The sequence below is a fragment of the Schistocerca serialis genome, chromosome 4, assembly GCF_023864345.2.
Source record: "Schistocerca serialis cubense isolate TAMUIC-IGC-003099 chromosome 4, iqSchSeri2.2, whole genome shotgun sequence".
NCBI lineage: Eukaryota > Metazoa > Arthropoda > Insecta > Orthoptera > Acrididae > Schistocerca > Schistocerca serialis.
This window is the reverse complement of record NC_064641.1, coordinates 372,216,560-372,229,873: the sequence shown is the minus strand read 5'-3', so window position 1 is coordinate 372,229,873 and position 13,314 is coordinate 372,216,560.

Here is a 13,314-nt window from a genome sequence, read left to right as displayed (position 1 = left end):
GCTGCAGTGAATGAACTGTACTTGTGTAGTTGGGAATTTGGTGTGAATGTGATCTCTTCGACAGTTCGCACAGCACGAGACTGATTGGTACTGACCGCTAATCTTCCAATACAGGCAAAACACTGACACACGGCCGGCATGTACGTCTCCACAGAACAGCTCCTACCACATACCGCGACGTACTCGGCAAACTTGGCAACTCAAAGGGTACTACATGTGTTTTACACGTAATAGCTGAGATTTCCCCATGTTTTGTTTATTATCTTTGTCAAACCTTTCACTGCAAGATGTGGAATAGAAAAGGCCGTAGCAGTCAATATTTCATCTTCCCTAAGACGCCTAGATCCCTCATTTCACCGTGACACTAATTTATAGGGTTAGTTATGTATGCACCGAGATTTCGCGCTGAAGTGAGTGGTGCTTTCACCAACAAGTTGGACAGCTGTTGCAAGGGAATGAGAAGTGTAAGGGAACAAGGCCAATCTGTTCCATGCAGAGCAGGCTGCACGCACATAAACCGAAGGCATTTTGCTGTCACTGATTCCTTTGCACGCATAAGGTAAGTGCGGCAGAAATGCCGAGGTCTACTTTACTTGACGTAAACAGATTCATCAGCTGATAGGTAAGTTAGAGTTTTTACTCTCAACAATGAGACATGTACTTTTAACATGAAGCCGCTCAAAAACAGGGGGTAGCACACCTATCAAAGAAGAGATGCTTATCGGTAAAAACTAATAATCATTAACAAATGCACCAGGAAAGAGACCGGAGTAGAATATACCGTCAAGACTACGGCGAAAATGTAATGAAAGACTCCGCCAGGGAAATTCGTTGAAATGGAGCATCCCAAGTGACAACAAAAGACCTAGACAGCAATCTAACGTAAGATGAGTATATGACGTTAGGAAACTTGTAATAGTTGCAAGTACTTGTACCGATGAAGACAGCAGCGCAGGAAATCTCTGGAGGAGACCCTTATCCAAAAGTGGATGACAGTTTGCTGTTGGAGAAAATGTAAGTACAGAGCCTAACTGCATAATGAAAACAAAGATTATTTAATAAGTTAAAGTTGTACCATGACCATAATCCATAACAGAATTCCCCTACACCCCTCCTCCCCCATTACTTTAGATTCACACCAATTGCAGTGGTCCTATATGTATTGGAAGATATCTTCAAAATAATTGTCTCCATCGATATTACATAAGATGTTTCCAACAATATAGGTGGCTAGAAGGCACGCTTTCCATATTATCCATGTAAACCTCTTGCGTATCCGATCTCCCTAATGTATAAAAATAAAGCTTTCACCTTGTAGCTAATAGAATGTTAGAAAAGAAGGTGCATCGTTACATGTTTTAGGCATACTGGGAAAAATGGCAAGATGATTTCGTATTCTTTCCAAAATGTGCGTTGAAACTAGAAAGGACTTGTGTTACCAGAATCAATAAGCGTCACTTCGAAATCATTGTTGTAGATAAAGGTTTACTATGTGTACTAAACATCAGAGTGTTCGTTTTGTTTTTGAGGGAGGAGGGGAATTTTTGCTCGAACTCACTTGACTGTTTTAGCATTAAGAAACTCTGAATTGACGCTGTAGTGCTCACAGATTGAGCTCTCGTTTCATCTGCCGCGGGTGAAAATCCACAGATCCACTTTACCGTCTTAAGCTCTTGCGTACTACAAAGGAAGAGCTTGAGAGCTGCAGTTATGCAAGACAGGGATGAAAGAAGCAAGTCGACCCAAACCGGCTTTCATTAAACGACGTAGACAAAAGCAGAAGGATCCAACTCTCATGACAGTGCAGTAATGTAACTAAAATACGACCGCACATAATACGTATATCATAGGAATAACTCTCCTTTTATTCTTAGCTGATACGTTTATAGGCAAATATTTCTTGGTACGATACGGATTTTACGCAATTCCAATTTTCGATTCTTACTCTTACTACTGAGTATATATTGTTGTGCTCAGCTACGCAATACGATAACCGCTGTGTACTCGGTATGTGCTGCTTCTAACTATTAAATCGGCGTGATATTCCTATCGGTGGAAGGTAGTCGAAGTGCAGCGTTTGAAAGACATTTTAGTCATGCAATTAACCAGCTATCGCAGAAAAAAGAACCTCGTCAAAATTCCTGGCATCAAACATATCTCCTTTGTCCTCCTACGTCAACAATCGAGGAGAAGTGAAACTTAAGATCAAAGTGATATCCTATCATCCGCGAGTAGTATTGTAGGGACTTTACTTATGCGGTGCATGTTTTTCTGTCCGCCATCACAACAAGGAACCCAAAGACCTTATAAACGGATATGATATTCCGTAAATCTCAAGATATTTTTACTTCGAAAATCAAGAAATTTTTTATGAAAAAGTGAAACAAATATGATGGTATCGAGTAATGTTGGGTTACTGCTCTTGTGAGATACGTTTTACGTAGATACCTATTAAATTTTATTCTAACACTTTTGTCGACTTTTGACTATAATGAACTGTTTCTCACTTCTAACACAGTAAAAAGCCTATTGTAGATCAGTAAAGCATGTACAAGAAACCCTATGTAATTTCAACGTACAATCCATAAGGTTGTTGAATGATAAGCTGGATTTTCTTGCTGCAACTTTGGATCTAATAGCAGACTGATTGTCTTCACATTCTCCTTGTATTCTGTATTTGACTTATTTTTTATCCATGTGAATAACATAGCAGTGCGATAAATTAGGTGTATGGGTCTGTAATTGGGAAAACCTATTATGTGAGTATCAGCGTCTCGCTCCAGCTTTGCAAGCGTATCTCTAAATATCTAAAGACAGACGACTTATGTGGCACAGCAGTAATTTTATTTATGGGCCACTACTTACAGTTGTAATTAAAGTGATGGGTACAGCATTGGGCCAATGAGTATCGTCATCCCATACAAGAGAAACGACTAAAACAGTGCGCTCCAGGAAAGTTCTCAGAAGGCACGAATGATAGATGTTCCAATGACATCTCGTGTCAATGAGAGATGCGAGCTACTGTGCTGCCTGGACCGCAGAAAATAAGTGTACCTATAAGTGAACGCCGCATCAAAATCCCTAGAGTTGTTCCTGAGATCAGCCATCACACACAGACAGTAAAACACAGTAAGGGATTTTAATTTAGTAGGTATCTACGTGGAGAAGCTTTGTATACATGTAAACAATCTGGTAGGCTGAAGTCAAAGAGATTAGTCAGGAGGAATCAATACACAAAGAAATTGGATACAGAAGTGCTAATTGATGACGAGAGACACGTTAAGTTTTCTAAGGCTATAGGTACAGGAATAAGGAATAGCTCAATAGGGAGAACAGTTGAAGAGGAATGGACATCTCTAAAAAGGGCAGTCACTGAATTTGGAAAGAAAACCATAGGTACACAGAAGGGAATTGGAAGAAATAATGGGTAATGGAAGAAATACATCAGTTGAACGACGAAAGAAGGAAGTACAAAAATGTTCAGGGAAATTCAGGTATGCAGCAATACAAGTCGCTGGGGAATAAAATAAATAGGAAGTGCGGGAAAGCTAAGACGAAATGGCTGCATTAAAAATTTGCAGTTATCGAAAAAAACATATTGTCCGAAGGACTGAATCAGTGTAGGGGAAAGTCAAAACAAACTTCGGTGACATTAATCGCAAGGGTGGTAACATTAAGAGAGCAACGGGAGTTCCACTGTTAAATGCAGAGGAGAGAGCGGATAGATGGAAAGAATACAATGAAGGCCTCTATAAGGGAAAGATTTATCTGATGTGATTGAAGAAAGAAATAGGAGTCGATTCAGAAGAGATAGGGGATTCAGTATCAGAATCAGAAATTAAGAGAGTTTTTGAGGACTTAAGATCACATAAGGCAGAAGGGATAGATAACTGTCCATCAGAATTTCTAAAATCAGTGGGGGAAGTGGCAACAAAACGGCTATTCACATTGGTGTGCAGAATGTGTGAGTCTGGCGACATACCATCTGACTTTCGGAAAAATATCATCTACTCAATTCCAAAGAGTGCAAGAGCTATCAAGTGCGTGAATTATCGCATAATCAGCTTCACAGGTCATGTTCCCAAATTGCTGACAAGAATATTATGCAGAATAATGGAAAGTAAAATTGAGGATATGACATATGAAGATAAATTTGGCTTTAGGAAAGATAAAATCACCTGAGAGGCAATTCTGATGTTGCGGTTGATAACGGAAGTAGGATTAAAGGTTTGTCGACCTTGGAAAACCGTTCGACAGTGGAAAATGGTGCAAGATTTCCTGAATGAAATTGTCACTCTACAACAGAGTGTGCGCTGATATGAAACTTCCTGGCAGATTGAAACTGTGCGTCGGACCGAGACTCGAACTCGAGGCCTTTGCTTTTCACTCAAGTGCTCTACAATTTGAGCTACCCAGCCCGACTCACTATCCGTCCTCACAGCTCCAGTTCCGCCAGTACCTCACCTCCTACCTTCCCAACTTCACAGAAGGTCTCCTGCAGAACTTGCAGAACTAGCACTCCTGGAAGAAAGGATATTGCGGGGACGTGGCTTAAATACAGCATGAGAGATGTTTCCAGAATGAAATTTTCACAGTTTTAATCTTCCAGGAAGTTTCATTGTATAAGATGTTCCAAATTCTGAGAAAAATATGGGTTAGGTAGAGTAAGAGACGGGTAATATGCTTGATGTTCAATAGCCAAGAGGGAATAATAATAACGAACGACCAAGACGAAACGCTCGGATTAAAGAGTGTGTAATACAGGGATATAGCTTTCCTCCCCTACTATTCAATCGCTACATTGAAGAAGCAGTGATGGAAATACAAGAGAGGTTCACGTGTGGAGTTAAAATTCAGGGTGAAAGGACATCAATGGTGAAGACATTGCTATCCTCAGCGAAAGTGAAAAAAAATACAAGGTACGCTGAATGGAATGAAATATCTAAAGAGTACAGAATATGAACTGAGAGTAAATCGCAGAAAGATGAATGTAATGAGAAGTAGCAGAAATGAGGACAGAGGGAAACTTAACATGAGGGTTGATGGTCACGAAGTATATGAAGTTAAGGAATTCTGCTACCTAGGCAGCAAAATAACCAGTTATGTATGGAGGAAGGAGGACATCAAAAGCAGACTAGCAATGGCAAAATTGGCATTCTTGGCCAATAGATGTCGATTAGTGTCAAACGTAGGCCTTAATGTGAGGGAGAAATATCTGAGAATGTTCGTTTGGAAAACAGCATTGTAAGGTAGCGAAACAAGGACTGTGGGAAAACAGGAACAGAAGAGAATCGAAGCATTTGAGATGTGGTGCTGCAGGTGAATGTTGAGAAACACTGACAAGGAGAAGGGACAGGATGATAAAACATCTGTTAAAAAATCAGGGAGTGACGGACTGATAAGGTCAGAAATGAGGACGTTCTGCGCAGAATCGGAGAGGAAAGGAATATGTGAAAATCACTGACATGGAGAAGGAACAGGATGATAGACTATCGGTTAAGACATCAGGGAATGACTTCCATGGTACTAGAGGATGCTGTAGTAGAGGAAGACAGAGATTGGAAAAAATCCAGCAAATTGTCGAGGACGTAGATTGCAAGCGTTACTTTGAAATGAAGAGGTTGGCACAGGAGAGGCATTCGCAGCGGGCCGCATCAAACCAGTTAGAAGACTGATGCCCCCCGCCCCCCCCCCAAAAAAAAAATATATATCTAATAAAAAGAATTAGAATCTGGTAATAACAGTTCCGTGTTACTGATTGACCTATTGCAAGTCTTTCAAGCAGACAGCACTTAATGGCCATACTGGACATGAGGATACGCGGGAAGCACAAAACGTACAAGCACCAGAACGGTAAACGACATCGGGTGACACTACAGCTAACCGCAGCCAGCCCAGATAAGGACATGTTGAACTGCTAAATGTTGCACTGAAAGTGACCCGATAAAAAGTGATGACATCCAGACAGAACTGGGAGATTAAAATTTAAGTGCAAAGTGGAAGAATACAGGGAAGGGTGGACACCTCAAGCGGGTGGACCAAGACACAGTTCTAGACGTTGTAAACAAATACAATCCCACATGAAAATGAGAAAGAAATGGTTTTAGCTATGTGCAGCCGGAACTGCGTACCCCCTAAGACTTGAAGGGCAGAAGATCTAGAAGAGGGTCATACAACTCGGACAATTTAGTCTTGAAGGTAGCGGAGAACCGTCGCCGCTGCAGGGAGCGGCGAGGACCAAACCCACGCTCTCAGCGCGCAGAAACGCCCAAGCTACGGGTTTTGCCATTCACTGGTAAATGAAGCTTTTCCACACAGTCCTCATAGTTCAGCCAATATGCTCGAAAGATTTACTGATTATTTCTACAAAGTTTTCTTGCAAGTAGGTCTACCTATTACTGGAATCCGTATCAATGTCTATACCACAGGTCATGAGATAACCCAAATATACAGACAGACGCGAGCTGCGGACTTCAGTTCATACACGTAGAGATTTTTCTTTTTTTTATGAGTCAAGGGTAATTCCAACTCGTTTGATGCGGTCCGTCATGAATTTCCTTCCTGTGTCGACCCATTCATCTCAGAGTACCACCTGCAACCTACGTCCTCAGTTACTTGCTGGATGTATTCAAATCTCTGTCTTCCCGCAGAGTTTTTAACCTCTAGAGTTCCTTATTTCACCAAGGAAGTTATTTTCTGATGTTTTAACAGAGGTCGTGTCATCCTGTCCCTACTTATTGTTAGTGTTTGCGTACATTCCTTTCCCCGTCGATTTTGCAGAGAACCTCCTCATTCCTTATGTTATTAGTCCACCTAATTTTCTGTAGAACCACATATCGAAAGCTTCGATTCTCCTATTTTCCCAACTCCCCACAGTCCACATCTCACTACCATACAATGCCGTGCTCCAAACGTACATTCTCTGAAATTTCTTCCTCAGATTGAGGGCTGTGTTTAATAGACTTACCTTCACCAGGAATACCCTTTTTCAGTCTGCTTTATGTGTCCTCCTTTCTCCTTCCGTCATCGGTTATTCTGATACCTAGATGGCATTTCATCTACTTTCTGATCACCAATTGTCGTGTTGTTTCTCGGTATTCTCATATCCGCTACTTCCCTTTACTTTCGTCTCTCTTTGATTTAGTCTCAGTCCATATTCTGCAGTTATCAGACTGTTCACGCCATTCAAGAGATCCTGTGATTCTTCTTTCCTTTTAGTGAGATTGGCAGTGTCAGCAGCGAAAATTACCACTGATATCCTTTCACCTTGAATTTTAAACCCACCCTTGAGTCTCTGTTTTATTCCCGTCATTGATTCTCACACGTGTAGATTGACCAGTAAGGGAGACAGTCTACATCCTTGTATCACACTGATTTTCCACTCTTATTGTTCCCTGCTGGTTCCTGCATATAAGTGAATATTACCCGTCTTCCTCTATAGTTTATCGAATATTTCCCAGAATTTCGAACATCTTACACCACTTTACACTACCGAACGCTTTTCAGGTCGACAAATCCCATGAACGTGGACTGATTTTTCTTCAGTGTTGGTTCCATTATCAACCGCAACGTCAGAACTGCATCTAAAGCCAAACTGATCGCCTTCTAACAGATTCTCAGTTTTCTTTTGCAGTGTCATACATTTTACACATGAACGTGAATAGTCGTTTGTTACCACTTCCCACTATGATTTTACAGATCCATATGGAATCTATTCCTTCTGCTTTAATTGATCCCAGGTCTTCTAAAGCTCTTTTCAATTCTGATTCTAACACTGGATCTCTTATCTCTTCTTTATCGACTCCAGTTTCTTCTCTTATCACGTCATCAAGCAAGTCCAATCCTCGTAGAGGTATTCAGTATGTTATATCCACCTGTCCCCTCTCTCCTGTGCATTTAACAAAAGAAATTCCATTGCCTTCATAATCTTACCGATTACTTATCATTCCACGGAACGTTGTTTCTAGTTTTCTTTATGCTCAGTCTGTCCTTCCGATAAACATGTCTTTTTATGTATCTTCACATTTTTCATCCACCCATTTCTCGTTAGCTTTAAGAGTCCTCAATTTCTCTATTCCTGAATTTACTGGAACATTTTTTGTACTTCCTTCTTTTGTGGGTCAGTAAAGCATTTCTTCTGTTACTCAAGGTTTCCTCACAGTAACCTTCCTTGTACCTACGTTTTTCTTTCCAGCCTCTGTGATTGTCCTTTTTTATAAATGTCAATTCCTCTTCAGCTGAACAGACTAATGAACTATTCACTATCGCAGTGTCTATTCGTCTCAGCGAACTTCAATCGTATCTCTTCATTTCTCAGTATTTACGTTTTCCACTTCTTTGCATAGTGACCCTTTCTGAATAATCCCTTAAACTCCAGCCTGCCCTTTATCACTACTACATTGTGAGAGTCTGTATCTGCTCGTGGATACGTCTTACAATTTCTGCCTGCCCATGACGTAATGTAACTGAATTCTTCCCGTATCACCCGGCATTTACCAAGTATACCTCCTCCTTTTGTGATTTGGGAACAGAGTATTCGGTATTACGAGCTGAAATTTATTACAGAACTCAATTAGTCTTTCTCGTCTCTCATGTCTTGTCCCAAGCCCATATTGTCCTGTAACATTTTCTTCTACCTTTACAACTGCATTCCAGTCCCCCATGACTATTAAATTTTCATCCTTCTCACGTAGAGCATTACCCGTTCAATATCCTCTCATACTTTCCGTATCTCTTCATTTCCAGCTTGTGACGTCGGCATGTATACCAGAACGATTGTTGTCAATACTTGCTAGCTGTCGATTCTGATGACCACCATATCACTATAGTGTTCGAAGTAATTCTCCCTATGCCGTACCTTCCGGTTCACATCGAATACTACCCCATACTCATTTGACAAAAAGTCTTTGTTTTTTCCCAGTTTCCTTCCTTTCGTTCCACTCTTTATTACTTTCTACAAAATTATCTTAGTAAGAACTGTATATACAAACAGTACTCGGTAATACAGAAAATATCAGCTTTCATTTTCTCTCCACTGTTCTGACAGAGATCTGGCTGTAACTCTTTTGGATAAGGTATTTTCTTTGAGCTTAACTTTTTCAGTGTCTTTACCAGACCAATTTCATAATTTGAGGAATTACTTCACAAATTTCAACTTCTATTTCTGCGATGAATTCTTCTTCCATGAATATGCCTTCTTCTGGTGAAATTAATCAGAATTATCCTTTCACCCATCAGCACTTCAACAAAAATCTGTAGGACTTTTTCTTTCTTATTTAATTGTAATTGGTCTTGCTCCTGACTTCAATCAAAATTTGTTCGTCTTTCTATTTGTTTTAGGACTTACCAAATTCTTTAGGTCCCTGTTTAAATCCCTACTCACATCAGTCATCCAACATCTCTTACCATCTGTTCTCTTACCCTCTATACATTTCTGTGCAACGGTGTTCCTTACAACTGTGTCTCATTTGACATACTGTGTTTGTTTTGCAGTATTTCTTCCTTTCTTGAAAAAAAAGCTCACTACATTGTCCGTCGTCCACGTTTATCTATGTTCCATGTCTTTTTTGCTAAATCTTCGTCTGCTGTGTTTATTTTTTATTATTATTTTGATTTCTTTTATGTATTAACGTACATTTCGTGAACATTGGCGATAACCACTGTCAGTGTCTATTCCTGGATGGTTTTCGAGGAACTTCTCTAGATAGGTGTACGTTCTCTTTAATAATATAAAATCAATTCATTGTATAATTTTATCACACTGGGATTTTTAACGTGTAACTCGTTCTTGTCTGAACTTCAAAGGTCGTTTTTTTATCATTCTGTCATGTTCTTCAGAAAACAAGAGAACTCTTTCTCCTCTCTTATTAGAGGTTTACTAGAGATATTCCTGTTGCTCTCCGGAAATGAACACTAATTATAACACTGAAACATTCAATTATAATTATATTATCTTTCTTATCATTTATCACTTATTTATTGATATATTCAGGACGATCTGAATTATAGTAAAACTGTGACGTGGAAGGCAAAATGATACTACCACATCAAACTGGAGAGTACAGAAACTTAAGAATTACAGCGAATTTATTAAACTAAAAGTGAAAACATGAAAACGCTGTACTGTCCCGATTACCGGGAAGCCGTCTGAGGTAATTTGCGATAGATAAATTTTCTCAGCCCGTCCTTAAACCATAGAACTGAGTAACATGAGCCCTCCTCAGAATAGAGAACGGTGTCAGTCTCACAATATGAACTGATCATGTTACGACACATATTTGATTTTACCTCTAGTCTTCCAGGCGTCAGTTTACACTAAAGCATTCGAGTGCATAGACGAAGTATGATATAGGGCGATCGAAACAATTTCCAATTAATACGGCAGTCAGTGGTTTTTTGAGTATGCGTGGGAACAGCATCTATTCTATCGCCACAGGATACTGTGAGAAGAAAGCGTTTTGAAGCGTTGGGAAGTTCTCTCATTTCCGTGGTAATCGTCGAGAGCAATGCCATAATTATTATAGAACACTCCGGCATTGAAGCAAACTGTCAGTATTTGCAAGAAAAATACCAGCTTTGAAGGCCATCGAATCTCTCAACAGTAAATAATCTCTGAAGTGGGACTGTGTAAACAAGACTATTGTGGTGGTATCGGCACACAAAAAAAGTCTACTAATAACGCGAAGAAAGAAAGGAAATCACTATCCGGTTAAAGAGCTATGCCTTTTCAGACATGTTGGAACCGCATTCACGTCTTTGTTTATGTTATTATCTCTCACGGAAACTGAACACTGACTGCTCGCTACTCGATTTGTTAATAAATGTGTCGGGATGTAAGGCACATTTACTATCTCATGAAACGTTAATCTATACAATAGTGCAGTCACTTGAGTACTATAATACATTTTGTTTCTGAGGCTTGTAAGACGTTATCAGCCGACACTAATGTAAAAGATAAACTACACTTACACTACCTCTCGAAAGACGTCGATCACCTATCAAAACTATAAATTTGTGTTTTAAACAGATATTTTGTTTTGAATATTCTGTCGTATACTCATTATAACGACAAAACAAGGACAAACGTGTAAAGACTGAGCACCTCTCTTGTATGTTTGACTGCTTGTTCGCATGCAGGGTCTCGATGAGTATCCACAAAAATACTGAAGTCCATTTACCGAAGACGGTTCCATTCGAATTGGCCTCTCTCCTTCAACCATCTCTGTGGCCACAAGTTCGCATTAATTTATAGTACACTGTGTACATGTAGCAGTGTTTTCGTATTCCTTTTCAGGTTCACATCATATTACATTCAAATAGGACGGAAGCCGGAGATTAGAACTGAAAAATGTGCTATATTTGTAGCTCTGCATCAGAGGGCCATTCTAGTAACACTATAGCAACAAAAGTTGGCGTAGCCCCATCTACAGCTGGCCGCGGTGGTCTCGCGGTTAAGGCGCTCCGTCCGGAACCGCGCGACTGCTACGGTCGCAGGTTCGAATCCTGCCTCGGGCATGGCTGTGTGTGATGTCCTTAGGTTAGTTAGGTTTAAGTAGTTCTAAGTTCTAGGGGACTGATGACCACAGATGTTAAGTCCCATAGTGCTCAGAGCCATTTGAATCATTTGAACCCCATCTACAATGACGTTTACTTTGCAGCGGTTCTAGCAAACTGGTGCCACTGCAAGTGTTTTGCGATCTGGAAGACCCCGAGTAACAGAAGACAGGAAAGGTCATTTTATATTGTACAAAATAAACAAAAGCGAACCCGTATTTCACCTAAAGTTCAAAAGGTAGTGAATAGCATGCGACCGGATCCCATCTTTGTCTTAACAGTGCAAGGCCGTCTTCGTGAGCAACGGTCAAAGTGGTGCATAGAGGCCAGAAAATCTTTTTACGCAAATAAAGTAAGGTGGAAAGACTGCAGTGGACTCAGCAACATAAAAATAGGAGCATGCACCAGTTGTCGAAGCTGTTATTCACTAACGAATCTAAGTTTGAAATATTTGAAAGCCATTGTAAAGTGTTTGTTGTTGACTTCGTGGAAAACGTGCGAAAAGTCAGTTTTTAAAGCAAACGGTGAAGCATGACTGAGGATCGGTCATGGCGTGAAGATGATTTATAGGCGTTAAAGTCAGTGATCTAGTGAGATTTAATGGAACATAGAAGATGGATAGATATTACTGGATACTGATCAATAAGGCAGTTCTATCTAGCAACTTCTGCAGTAAGACAAAGGTCCCGAACATGCTCCTAAATTGTGGAGAGGGTACGTCAGTTGAAATGAGAACTCATATTGCGCTCTTATGGGATGAACTTAACAGATATGTCATAAAAATAAAGTCATCTAATGTTGAAGATTTACAGAGGTGCTGGACTGCAATATCTGCAAAAACATTGAAAAATCTGATCGGCAGAATGCCAAGGGTGTTTGTAGCTGTTCTGAAGACAAAGGGTCCATATTTGGAAGAGCGTTATCTGAGGACAAAGGGTTGATACTGGGAAGAGCCTAAAATTAGAACCACATTGTGCTGTACTTAACGATATTTATTTTGTTGGTCAATTTAGTTTGTACGATGTATTTTGTACATTGAAATATTTCCATTCAGTTTTGCTAACTTTTGATCGTTATTGTACTCAAACATAAATGAACGTTGATTGATGCCGGAAATGCTTAAACGATACCATGAGAGTTCTTGTTGTGATCTTATGGTTTGAAGCAACTCACCGTCTTTGTTCTGTGCTAGCTTCCTCTTCTATATTGTAGGGTACATACGGCGCTTACAGTATCCATGCCATGGTCTTCCTATACAAGTTGTACCGCTACAGTCGGCCGGAATGGCCGTGCGGTTCTAGGCGTTGCAGTCTGGCGCCGGGCGACCGCTACGGTCGCAGGTTAGAATCCTGCCTCGGGCATGGACGTGTGTGATGTCCTTATTTTAGTTAGGTTTAATTAGTTCTAAGTTGTAGGCAACTTATGACCTCAGAAGTTAAGTCACATAGTGCTGAGAGCCATTTTCTACCGCTACACTAACTTCAGTAATCAAACTGACCATTCCCTGATATCACAGGATCAGTACCATTACCTTGCCCTTGTTTTCGTCATGTTATTTCACGTACTTTCATTTCCTCATCTATTCAATTCGTACCTCTTCATCAGTTATCCGATCTACCTATTTAATTTTCAGCTTCCTATTCCCTTCTGTTCATGAGTTTCACTTACGTTGAAGGCTACAAGCCTGACATCCATTTCCGGGAAAAACTTCTTAAAACTGAAATTTATGTTCTGTGCTATTAGATTCACTTTCTCATGAAA